The sequence below is a fragment of the Crinia signifera genome, chromosome 1 (assembly GCF_055691185.1).
Source record: "Crinia signifera chromosome 1, ASM5569118v1, whole genome shotgun sequence".
Lineage (NCBI taxonomy): Eukaryota > Metazoa > Chordata > Amphibia > Anura > Myobatrachidae > Crinia > Crinia signifera.
The window spans coordinates 81,648,308-81,661,306 of NC_139217.1; the positions used below are offsets into that span (position 1 = coordinate 81,648,308).

Genomic DNA, 12,999 nt, shown 5'->3' on the forward strand with positions numbered 1-12,999 from the left:
CTGCCACATAGGGGAGAAAATCTCTGAGAACAGCCACTGTGAAGTACTAATAAAGTTGGAGAGCTCATGCCACAAATCCGCATGCAGAGGCATAAAAAAAAAGGCAGGGGGCCGTTTGGAGGTGACAGTTGACCAGTTAGAGAGTAGAGACTGCAGAGCTGCACAATATAGCTGAAATGGAGAGCTGCTGTGTAAAGCAGAGTAACACAGTATAGAGGAAGCGGAGAGCGGCTGCTGGGACAGGAAGGCCGGGGAGAACTTGGAGAGGTGATACTTATCTGCCCGAAATCCGGTGACCGGGTGCCGGAGCCTATCGCACTCTGGTCCGCCAGGAGGCGTGACACCGCTCGCTGGGCGGACCCGGAATCGCGGCCAGAATCATCAAAGTAAGGAGTGACAGGGGCGCAAGAGTAAACATTACAGCAGGAGGCGGGCTATAGACGGTGAAGGAATGTGGCTGAAATCCCGGCAAGTAGCTGAGACCAATTGCCCTAGAGGTGGGTGGTAACTGAGGCGAGGCTTTGGAGAAAGAAACCAACGGTAAGCGCTTGAGGCTGAGAGGGGAAGGAGAGTGACGCAGTTAGGCCCCCATGGCTGTCAGTGGAGTGGAGCCCCGGAGGTGTGCTGACGAATAGCAGCATCAGTTAACCCAGCGGTGAGCAGTTGTACCCCTACCCCTGCCTCCATCCCCCTGGCTAGTGAGCCGTCTATAGAAGTTAGCAATTGCAATACAGTGAGGTGTTGGTGAGATTTGCCCAGCATAAGAAGAGCCGGAGTATAAGTACTATTCCAAATAAAGTAGCCAAAGATTTATAGTGCAAAACGTATAGTCTTGAGACCCTGCATAAGGAGATAGCAAAGTATAAATTGCCAGTCGCAGAACTACAAGTGTCACACTAAACAGTTGAGAGGCTGGAGTCCTAGAGAGGAGCACCTTTATACAGTTCACAGTTCCATAAATATTGCAAAGAGGCGAAATAGATAGAGATAAAGTGATGAAGCAGTGGAATAAAGAAAGAAGAACTTTGCTAAGGATGTTATACAGTTAGATATTTATTCTACCTATAAAGGAAAGCATTTAGTGATGATTGACAAAACACTTGCCTGCAAGGAAAAGGGTTTTATACTTCAGGGTCTTCTCAGCTTCTGCAAATAAAAGTCAGACAAAGTAAAGCAAAGTCTTGTTCAAAGTGTGGGATTACAAGCTGGAAACAATAGGTTAATATTACTTCTGTTGTAACCAACAAAGACTAGGAACTCAACATATTATAGGATAAAATAATCCATTGTTGCAATAGTAGCTCTACCTTAAGGAGAGAATCATTGTGAGGAGCAGTGCACAGTGTATACTCAGAACTTTGCGAGTTAATAGGATAGACTGTTACAAAATCTTTTGGGACTCAATTTATGCTGTTAGCAGAAGAGTGAAATATGCGTTTTAAAGTGGCAATGCCGACTACAGTATATTAGTTGTAAATGTGTATTGTAATTGAGACGTTAGATGTATGCAAGTGAATTTTTGTCATATTCACTGTGGGTTAACTATTGTTATTAGCTATTTGATGCATAAACATTCTAATGTATTGCTAGAAAATGGTTAATTTAATTTGTTTTATGTTGCAATTTCTTGTTGCATAACCTGTTGAAGTGGAATTATTATATACTTCACAAATATATAAATTTATTCATAAATAAATACTTCATTATAAACTAAAAACCTGTTTATACTTACCGACAATGGAATAATCCTGGAAGTGGAAGAGGAAAGAAGAAGTATCCTGCAAAATAGAAAGGTAGAGAAACATTAGAATAAAATTCCAGTTTATTACAAGGAATTTTCGTGGCGTCACGAACAGGATACGGATAATAAATTGTGCGCAAGGGGAAAACTAAAAAAAAAAAAAAAAAAAAATGTCTCAGGAGCAAGCGTCAGCTTCTGGAGCCCAAGGGGAAGGCATACTTAACGAGAATGTTGCTGGCCCAACGATAATAACTTCACCCATCACAATGCCTTACTATTATGGAGCTCCGTGGATGCCCACGTATTCAGGCAAAGTGCGACTATCTGGCACCACCACCTTTAAGGACTTCAAATCCCAGTTACAAGCCATGTTTACCATCCACCCATTGAAGGAGGAGCAGAAGGTCCAAATGCTTATTGGACAGTTAAGGGGTGCTGCCAAGAGGGAAGTCAAGTCATGGCCAGACCAGCAAATCAAGACCGTCGATGGGATCTTCGAAAAATTAGTCGCCATGTTTGAATCTCGAACCGTGGCGGCATTGAAGAAACGGCTTTACACAAGACAGCAATTACCCAATGAGACACTAAGAGACTTTGCGTTGAGTCTCCAGGAGTCACTCAAGACATTACAGGCTTTGGACCCTCGTGAAAATCAACAAGAGAATGAGACATTGACAAATGTATTCGTAGAAGGGGCCAGATGTAAAGATGTGAGAAAACAACTCCGGATGTATCGATCCCAGAATCCAGGTGCTTCGTTTTTAGACTTTAAGGAGGCGGTACTGAAAATTTTGGAGGACGAACAGCCGGATGAGGATGAGAGTTCCGAGTCAGACGATATGTATGAGTCAGATGTTCCACAAAAAAAACACACAGTGTATAAAAACGACTTGCCAAAGGCCAAAGAGTTTCCTGTCCTCCAACAAGTGCAAGCCCCTGTTCAACCCGACAGAGTAGGGGTCTTAGAGGGACAGATGACACAGCTTACCAGGAGCCTTGACCTGGTCTGTCAAGAATTGAGAGAACTTAAGCAACACCAGATGCCTAACAAACCGCAAGAGTGGCGTTCAGATCGAAGAATGCCGCCTCGAAGATGGGATGTTCCAAGATTTACAGGAAGGCTACCTATGGATCAGTTTGACTCTCAAGGTAGGCCCATTTGCAGGAAGTGCCAGAGGAGTGGACATATTGCTCGCAACTGTCAACAGGAAGCTTTAAACGCGGAGGTCCCGAGGCAGGGGACCCAGAGAGGACCCAGAGATATAGGCTCAAATACAGTAGTTCAGAACCAGATTAGCATATCTGGGGCAACATCTGTAAGCGATATTCAGCAATTCAGCCCAAGAAAGATTTCAGGTCATGTTGTGTGGTTTAGTGTTCCACGTGGGTTTGGATTTATAAAGCGAACTGACACCAAAAGAAGAGTCTATGTGCATTACACTGCCATTGAGAAGACCAACCCTGAAGAGTGCTTCAAGAGTCTGGTAACTGGAGAAATAGTTGAGTTTGATTTGGCAAATGGAAAGAAGGGCATCAAAGCGATTAATGTAACAGGTCCTAATGGTGTTCCGGTGCAAGGCAACAAATATGTCACAAATCGCAGCCAATACTGGCCCTGTCCACGCTGTAGAGATTCTCCACGCACCTGTCAACAGGATATTCGACACAATGGAGGTGGAGAGGAACCAGGAGAAGGTCACAGTGCGGTTGAAAGTACTAATCCTCATCGCCCTTATTGCCACATGAGAACAGAAGAATCTGGACAGCAACAACATGATTTTCCCGAGCAAAGTGAATTGGTGGAACGAACGGACAAACAAACTGTGGAGAAACAGAATGAGACAGTGCAGCAAAGTCTGCAGAATGTGGTCAAACAGCAACCGCCTCCAGTGATGGTTTGTGACAGTAAATTAAAAGTTGAAGACATCGATTTCAGTATGGTCAACCCAAGTCGAGCAGATTCAAGCACATCTGATCAAGCAAAAGACACAGAAGTGATTTGTCTGGCTGAGGCTGGGGGATTGGGAACCCTTAGACCAAGTTCCCCAGATTCTGTTGTGTCAAACTCTAAATCTAAGGTTCCTGAAGAATCCCTTGGCATAGCTAAAGATTCAGAGAAAAATTTTCTTCCAGACTGGGATCACTCAGACCTCGAGTTCACCACTATAACCTCTGAGGAGATAAAACTGATGTGCCAGCAGGCTTTGAAGAGGTCTAGAGTATATAACCAAAGTACCTCACGTAGGCAGCGTAGATGTTAGCCATGATGTAGAATATCATTTGTTATCTGATATATTGTTGGTCCAGAATATTAGTTTAGCGGAAATTGTGAAGATGAAAATGTAAATATTGTAATGAAACAATTTTAATGTTGAGGGGTGATCCTCTTACTGACCCCATGGCAATGTTAATGCTTATGACTGGGCCCGTTATTACGGGGACTAGTTGCCCAAGCTTACAAAGTTCATGTTATGGTCGTCATGAAATTGTAATTGATGATATGAATAGCACTGCTTTGTCAAAGATAGACACGTCTGTACCAGAGTTAAGAAGGTCAGAGAGAAGTAGTAAGGGTAATTTACCTTTACGATATAGAGAGTAGCTTTGTATAAAATTGATATGTATCTGTTTGATAAGTTGTAATATTTTATGTAAGAGTGCGTGGGGACACGCAAATTTCTAGGGGGGTTGTATGTAATAACCAGCACATGTGGTAATGTTATACATGTGTATATATAGTAAATACCGTAAGTTAATGAACTATGGTCCCTCATAGAGGGAATAAAATATTAGAAACCAGAGACCTTTTTACAGCAAAAGTATGTGAGTGTCATCAGAGACTGTTAGGTGAACTGAAATGCCCCTCACTTTAGGCATATTGGACTAGTCTGTTTGCTTAGTCCATGCGAAGGAATCACGGACTGAACTATTTCTCCTGCCACATAGGGGAGAAAATCTCTGAGAACAGCCACTGTGAAGTACTAATAAAGTTGGAGAGCTCATGCCACAAATCCGCATGCAGAGGCATAAAAAAAAAGGCAGGGGGCCGTTTGGAGGTGACAGTTGACCAGTTAGAGAGGAGAGAGACTGCAGAGCTGCACAATATAGCTGAAATGGAGAGCTGCTGTGTAAAGCAGAGTAACACAGTATAGAGGAAGCGGAGAGTGGCTGCTGGGACAGGAAGGCCGGGGAGAACTTGGAGAGGTGATACTTATCTGCCCGAAATCCGGTGACCGGGTGCCGGAGCCTATCGCACTCTGGTCCGCCAGGAGGCGTGACACCGCTCGCTGGGCGGACCCGGAATCGCGGCCAGAATCATCAAAGTAAGGAGTGACACTGAGGGGCGCAAGAGTAAACATTACAGCAGGAGGCGGGCTATAGACGGTGAAGGAATGTGGCTGAAATCCCGGCAAGTAGTTGAGACCAATTGCCCTAGAGGTGGGTGGTAACTGAGGCGAGGCTTTGGAGAAAGAAACAAACGGTAAGCGCTTGAGGCTGAGAGGGGAAGGAGAGTGACGCAGTTAGGCCCCCATGGCTGTCAGTGGAGTGGAGCCCCGGAGGTGTGCTGACGAATAGCAGCATCAGTTAACCCAGCGGTGAGCAGTTGTACCCCTACCCCTGCCTCCATCCCCCTGGCTAGTGAGCCGTCTATAGAAGTTAGCAATTGCAATACAGTGAGGTGTTGGTGAGATTTGCCCAGCATAAGAAGAGCCGGAGTATAAGTACTATTCCAAATAAAGTAGCCAAAGATTTATAGTGCAAAACGTATAGTCTTGAGACCCTGCATAAGGAGATAGCAAAGTATAAATTGCCAGTCGCAGAACTACAAGTGTCACACTAAACAGTTGAGAGGCTGGAGTCCTAGAGAGGAGCACCTTTATACAGTTCACAGTTCCATAAATATTGCAAAGAGGCGAAATAGATAGAGATAAAGTGATGAAGCAGTGGAATAAAGAAAGAAGAACTTTGCTAAGGATGTTATACAGTTAGATATTTATTCTACCTATAAAGGAAAGCATTTAGTGATGATTGACAAAACACTTGCCTGCAAGGAAAAGGGTTTTATACTTCAGGGTCTTCTCAGCTTCTGCAAATAAAAGTCAGACAAAGTAAAGCAAAGTCTTGTTCAAAGTGTGGGATTACAAGCTGGAAACAATAGGTTAATATTACTTCTGTTGTAACCAACAAAGACTAGGAACTCGACATATTATAGGATAAAATAATCCATTGTTGCAATAGTAGCTCTACCTTAAGGAGAGAATCATTGTGAGGAGCAGTGCACAGTGTATACTCAGAACTTTGCGAGTTAATAGGATAGACTGTTACAAAATCTTTTGGGACTCAATTTATGCTGTTAGCAGAAGAGTGAAATATGCGTTTTAAAGTGGCAATGCCGACTACAGTATATTAGTTGTAAATGTGTATTGTAATTGAGACGTTAGATGTATGCAAGTGAATTTTTGTCATATTCACTGTGGGTTAACTATTGTTATTAGCTATTTGATGCATACAAATTCTAATGTATTGCTAGAAAATGGTTAATTTAATTTGTTTTATGTTGCAATTTCTTGTTGCATAACCTGTTGAAGTGGAATTATTATATACTTCACAAATATATAAATTTATTCATAAATAAATACTTCATTATAAACTAAAAACCTGTTTATACTTACCGACAATGGAATAATCCTGGAAGTGGAAGAGGAAAGAAGAAGTATCCTGCAAAATAGAAAGGTAGAGAAACATTAGAATAAAATTCCAGTTTATTACACCAGCACTGGGAGAGAGGCAGACCAGAAGGATAAAGAGAGCATGGGCCAATCAGGATGGCTGGAAAAACACAGGCCATGGTAATGGGCTAATTATGTGACAGATTTGGGTACTTGTGAATTATCCTGGCTGCCGATTTTTTTATTGCTCCCGAAAAATCGTGGGCATCGCGTTGGTCCCGGCCTTTATAAGGGGCAGCGACGCGACCGACGCGATGCCCACGATTTCCCATAGACAGTAATGTTAAAAGACGCGATGGACCCGATTTCCCATAGACAGCAATGTTAAAATTATTACAGTAATGTTAAATGATGTGCAAAATAAAATGACAATGTGAAATGGGCCAATATGGCCATTTCACATTGGATATGTTTTAAAAAAAAATGTTTCATGGCCCCGTTAACGCCACCCCGCTATTGACGCCAACCCGAAGCGTGGCGAGCGCAGCGAGCCCGCGAGGGGCAGCGGTACGCGTCCTCCGACCTTTTTATACCCCTACTAACCACGTCGGCGTGGAGTTGAGAATAGAAAGTGTGGCGAGCACAGCGAGCCACCGAGCCCGAAGTGTGGCGAGCGCAGCGAGCCCCGCGAGGGGACGCGGACACCTGTGAAGCCCGCGAGGGGACGCGGATACCTGTGAAGGTATCAGCGTCCCCTCGCGGGGCTCGCTGCGCTCACCACGCTTCGGGCTCGGTGGCTCGCTGCGCTCGCCACACTTTCTATTCTCAACTCCACACCAACGTGGATAGTAGGGGTATGAAAAGGTCAGAGGACGCGTACCGCCGCCCCTCGCGGGCTCGCTGCGCTCACCACGCTTTGGGTTGGCGTCAATAGCGGGGTGGCGTTAACGGTGGTGGGGGCCATGAAACATTTTTTTTTAAAAACATATCCAATGTGAAATGGCCATATTGGCCAATTTCACATTGTCATTTTATTTTAACATTGCTGTCTATGGGAAATCGGGTCCATCGCGTCTTTTAACATTACTGTCTATGGGAAATCGGGTCCATCGTGTCTTTTAACATTACTGTCTATGGGAAATCGCGGGCATCGCGGCCCCTTATAACGGCCACGACTTACGCAATGCCCGCGATTTGGGGGTAAATCGCGGGCATCGCGTCGGTCGGGTGTCCTTAAGTTAACTAAACTTAAGGACAAAATCGGCAGCCCGGATAATTCACAAGTACCCAGATTTGTTCACAGAGCAAACACACATGACTGTGGCTGCAGTTATACAGACCCACCAGAGGTGGTTATAACACAGAGAGGGTGCAGCCCAAAGAAAGTCCTAGAAATGAATCCTCATTGCTGAATTGAGGCCAATCAATCCAACACACCAATAGGAAATAACCCCTGATGAAGTTTATAAAAGACAGAGGCCCTCATTCTGGTTTACTCAGTAAGCTGCAAAGCTTGCAGCTTACTGAGTCCCAGGGGGCACACCCTGCCGCCATATCCCCTCGCAACCATCTTGCTTGTTTATTTCCTTTATTTAAGCACATTAAAGATATAAAACGATCTCTACCAATCAGAATCCAGAAGTAAGTGAGGTCACAACTACTCACTATAAATAGCTAGAACTCCTCTCAGACACAACCATTCCTGCTCCAGATTCACTAGGAGACAGATCTATGGTTGGAGGTAAGAATTAACCTATTGGTTTCACATTGCCAACACTGAAATGGGTTCTTTTAAGTATATGTATGTTATACATTTTATGTTCTATATTTGAAGCTAACCCACAAAAGAAGTCGATTGTGAACACATAAAGGAAACCAATTGTGTTCTATCTTGAAATATGCGTTTAACCTGTACCAGATCCAATATGTATGTAGTATGTGGTATTATATGTATGAAGTATTCTTAATGCACATGGTATTATATGTATGTATGTATGAGTGTGGATCATTTGGTCTACCACAACTAGGTCGACAAGCATTGGGTCGACACCACTAGCTCGACATGCAGCAAGGTTGACATGGGTTAAGGTCGACATGGAACTAGGTCAACATGGGTCTACATTGACGCAATCATTAGGTCGACATGGGCTAGGTCGACAGTCAAAACGTCAACATGGACACAGTTTGAAGTGCACTGCATCGCTCACTATGCTCGCAATGCTTAGAGCATTGTGCTTGTCCGCACATGTCGGCTCAAAAAACAGTGAAAAACCCCATGTCGCCCATTTGACTGTTGACCTAGATCCATGTTGACCTTGCTACATGTCGACCTAGTGTTGTAGACCTAATGACCGTATCCCGTATATGTATGTGGTATTCTTAATGCACATGAAGTATAAAGAAAATATACAGAGGTATACGCATATATTTATATTATATATATGTAGCATAATTCTTCATTGTTTCCTTCTCTTTATTCATCTCTTACCTGGCTCGTGCGCCATCTTGATTGTCACCTCCTGACACTAATATGAGTTTTTCTTATCTCTTTCATTTCATTTGCATTTGTTATTGTTCTAATTCTACATCCCAGCGCTCATCCTTAACTGTCTTTTCTTCCATGTCACTCACACCTCTGTTCTTTCTTCTCCATAATTAAAACCATAGATGCACTGTTCACTGTGTCACCTAGGTCATGTTCGTTCAGTCATCGTCTCCTGGCCTTTCTGTATTTTGTTGTAAACTTCATCACTTCTTTCTGGACTAGATGTACTAAGCTTGAAAAATGATAAAATGGAGAGTGATACAACCGGCCAATCAGCTCCTAACTATCATGTTACAGGCTGGATTTGAAAAATAATAGGAGCTGATTGGTTGGATGTTTATCACTTTTCTAGGCTTAGTACACCTCACCACCTGTCTCTTCAGAAATATCTGTAAGTTCACAATAGTGACCTACAACAAAAATCATGAGATTCCCATTATAGGTATTTTACTATAGAAAATGACATTGAAGTTTTAAATTTTTTGAAAACCCAGGATTTACTTATTGCAAAACTGATTTTTATAAATCTATAGATCAGGGTTGCCGACCCTCCCGAAATTTCCGGGAGTCTCCCGAAATTTTTTTGCAATAATGGCATTGTAAGTATGTGTCATTCTTAATGCATATGGTATCAATGGGTGCAATGTGCACTATGCACATGGGCCCCTGAGTCTCAGGGGGGCACACATCGCACACACCACTATTCTTCAATACTTACCCTCCGGAATCTCGCGATAAAGGCAGCAGCCGGAATCGCAGGAAAAAATGTCTGTTACACCATTTTTTCCAGTGGTCCGCGTATAATCAGTACTCAGACTCTACTGTGCTAGGCGGCGGGCGGTGCACCCGGCAGAGAAGGGGGGGCCGGGCCGGAGGAGGCTACACGCAGGCCTCCTCCTCTCTTTAAGCGCCCTACCCACTGATGTATTTGTGAGAGCCATTACAAAACTGAGCCATGAGATCCAAAAACATTTAATTAAGTCCATACACCTAAAAATAATTATATTATTTGTGTTACAACTTATAACAGTGAGATAAATGTTATAAATACATCTAAAATACATAATTATTCTTCATAAATAAAAGCATTAAGCCGGTTTATGTTTTTACACAGGTCTTTGTCTTCAGTATACCGTCTATATTTGTATTCTGTGAGGTTATCCAAGGGTAATCTACATTAGGCAGGACCTTCTACAACCCCCTTGTAATTATATTCATATGTTACTTCTAGACTCACAGTGCCTGCAGAATGCCTGACAGGAATATTCATTGTTTTTTTTTTTGTATGTGCTGAACACTAGAGGGCAGTAAATGCCAAGATAGACTTTGCCAAGTCAGGCAGGAGAATGGACCCGCCACTTTACTGGTCACATCTTTCATTCATTACTTCTCTGTGAGGCCTCAAGGAAAAGTGTGTTATTTAAAGTTCAGTGTAACAGAAACATACCCTATAACGTTTCTGGAAAATTGGTCAGCATGACGTGGACAAAAGCTGAAAACAACATAACCGACAATATTTTTGTAGCTAAATTTTACAGTTTTCTCCAAAACCCTGATATTTGACTTTTCTGTGACCTGCAAACAAATGTCAGTAACATATTTTATTCATAACACTGCTCAATAAAATGTTGCTTCTTTTCTGCTGCCTAGGAACTTTAAGTGAATTTGTGAGGTACTATTCTAGAAGTGCTTTTTCTGCAACATTTGCTTTGCTGCTAAGATGGGTCATTTTTGCGGGTTGTCTTTTTAAATTTATGTTACTTTTAACATAACATGTTTTGCAGTTTATTACACTTTGGTCACACACATAAATAATGTCAATATGTTTTTTTTTTTCCAGAAAAAAGTAATTAATTAATTAATTCCTCCCGTAGAATCTGTTTGAATGACCCAGATGTATTCTACTACATATGTGGTACGTACTGTATATTCTTGTAAAACAAGAAAACCCACCACCAACTTTGTGATACAAGTTTATTTGGCATATTTTGTGATCAAATTAGGAGTCTAAGGTTTGTGGGTATGGATCATTGGATAGAGAGCAATTAGATGGACACCACTCGGTCGACATGCGTGAAGGTCGACATGCATGAAGGTCGACAAGGGGTTAGGTTGACAGCGTCATTAAGTCGACAGGGTCATTAGGTTGTCATGGGGAAGGTCGACAGTCAAAAGGTCGACATGTTTTTTTTTTACTTTTTTTGTCCTGAATGTCGACACAGTCAACATGGATGCAAAAAAAAGTGCAGCGTGCTCCCTCGCATGGCTCGGTGCACTCGCCATGCTTTGGGCACAGTGCCTTGATATGCACACCATTTTATTCTCCCACCACGCCCTAGTGGATGGTAGGGCATGAAATACCGCCTGTCGGCAGATGTCACAAAAAGTCAAAAACCCCTTGTCGACCTTTTGACTGTTGACCTTCCCCATGTCGACCTAATAACCCTGTCAATCTAACCCCAATGTCGACCTTCAGTCATGTCGACCTAGTGGTGTCGACCTCATGCTTGTCGACCTAGTTGTTGTAGACCTAGTGACCGTATCCCAGGTTTGTAAACCAAGTGAATCTTCCACCCAGAACAGAATGTATACGCCCACAGGAGTCGATGCAAAGTTCTTATCAACTGCATACACATACGCAGCACTGACACAATAACTAAGGGCCTGATTCAGACCTGTTTGTTAGGCTGCACATGTTCGCAGCCTAGCGACAGGTAAATGACCTCCAGGTCATTGCAATATATCTTGGCATGTACACACTGCAGACTGCAGTCGTGGTGCATGCACAATCTGGCGATAATCGCTCAGTTGTTTGATTATCGACATTGAATGCTAACATGAATTAGGCCCAAAGTGAGACTCCAATAATGATTAAGTTGTGTGTCAATCCCTTATAAAAGTTTTACAATGTCTATAGCTAATATTACAGGCCTCGTAATGCACCAACATAATGTCGTCTAATGCATTCCAGAGTGTAAAGGAACATCAACTGGTTTATTGATCTTTGAAAAGTCTTGCTTAGATTTTTCTGTGAATCCTCCTAATAAACATTATTCTCACTTCAAAGACGGGTTGTGCAACACAAACTTTATCTCTCTTGCTGTAAAAGAAAATGAAAAGAACTCTTAAATATATTGATTAAATGTAAATTGTAGGAATGAATGCCATTTCAGCACATTATACTTTAACAGGCAAAGTGGGCCCCTTTCAGCTCTGGGCCCCATAGCAGCTGCACCCCCTGCACCTATGGTAGTAACGCCCTTGCTTCTACCCCTTCTGTGTCACTCCAGTCTGTCTGCACCTCCACCTTTAGTATTTAAGCTCTAACGAGCAGAGCCCTCTCCCCTCAAGTGTTTTTTCACAGTCTATTTCTACAATCCGGGAAGGAGAGCCATGCTGCTCAATACAGTATGACTATGCTCCTGCCTTCCCCTGGGCCCGCAGGCCACCCTTTACCCCTGCCAGCTGATGCCAGCACCCTGCTAAGTTGCACCATGATGTATACACCACGTACTGTATACACACCATTAGACTATTTTTTTACTGCATGCTCCTTTTTCAACGGTACATAACCCTAGGTCTCTGCAGCCTTAATAATTACTTCAGTACCCTGTCCCCTGTCCCAACTATCTTCATTTACAACTACTGTAGTTAAAAGCCCATCAAAATGACGGCATCTGCAATATACTTTCACTTTGATTTGTGACTGTTTTTACTTTCACTTTGAGCTGTGACCGTTTTTAGCCCGCATACTCTCCCCCCCACCCTAGTCTCTATCTGCTCCTACCTCCAATCTCTAGGCCTGATTCATCCCTGAATTCATAGCTGCGAATTTGCACAGCAGCCGATTCATATCGGCGCTCCCAAGGTGATTGACATGAGATAGTTGTGTTGGGGTGGAAACTGAACATTTAGTGGGAGTGCTAAGTAAAGCTCAGTCATGCCTAGAAAAACGCTGGGAGTGTCTGGGAAAAGGCTAGACGTGCCTGATCATTTTATGCAAGTGTTTGTGATGTCAGCTGCAGGCTGGATATGCCTTTTCT

The 12,999-nt window shown here is 43.0% G+C and overlaps 1 long non-coding RNA gene across 1 annotated transcript; it reads right to left on the bottom strand.

Moving 5' to 3' along the window:
- Positions 1-607: 607 nt before the first annotated feature.
- Positions 608-6,466, bottom strand: LOC146026106 (uncharacterized). Its single transcript, XR_014454361.1, has 4 exons — positions 6,415-6,466; positions 5,787-5,828; positions 1,733-1,778; positions 608-1,146 (listed from the first exon to the last, which is right to left on the bottom strand). It is a non-coding gene; the product is annotated as an uncharacterized LOC146026106 (long non-coding RNA).
- Positions 6,467-12,999: the final 6,533 nt, after the last annotated feature.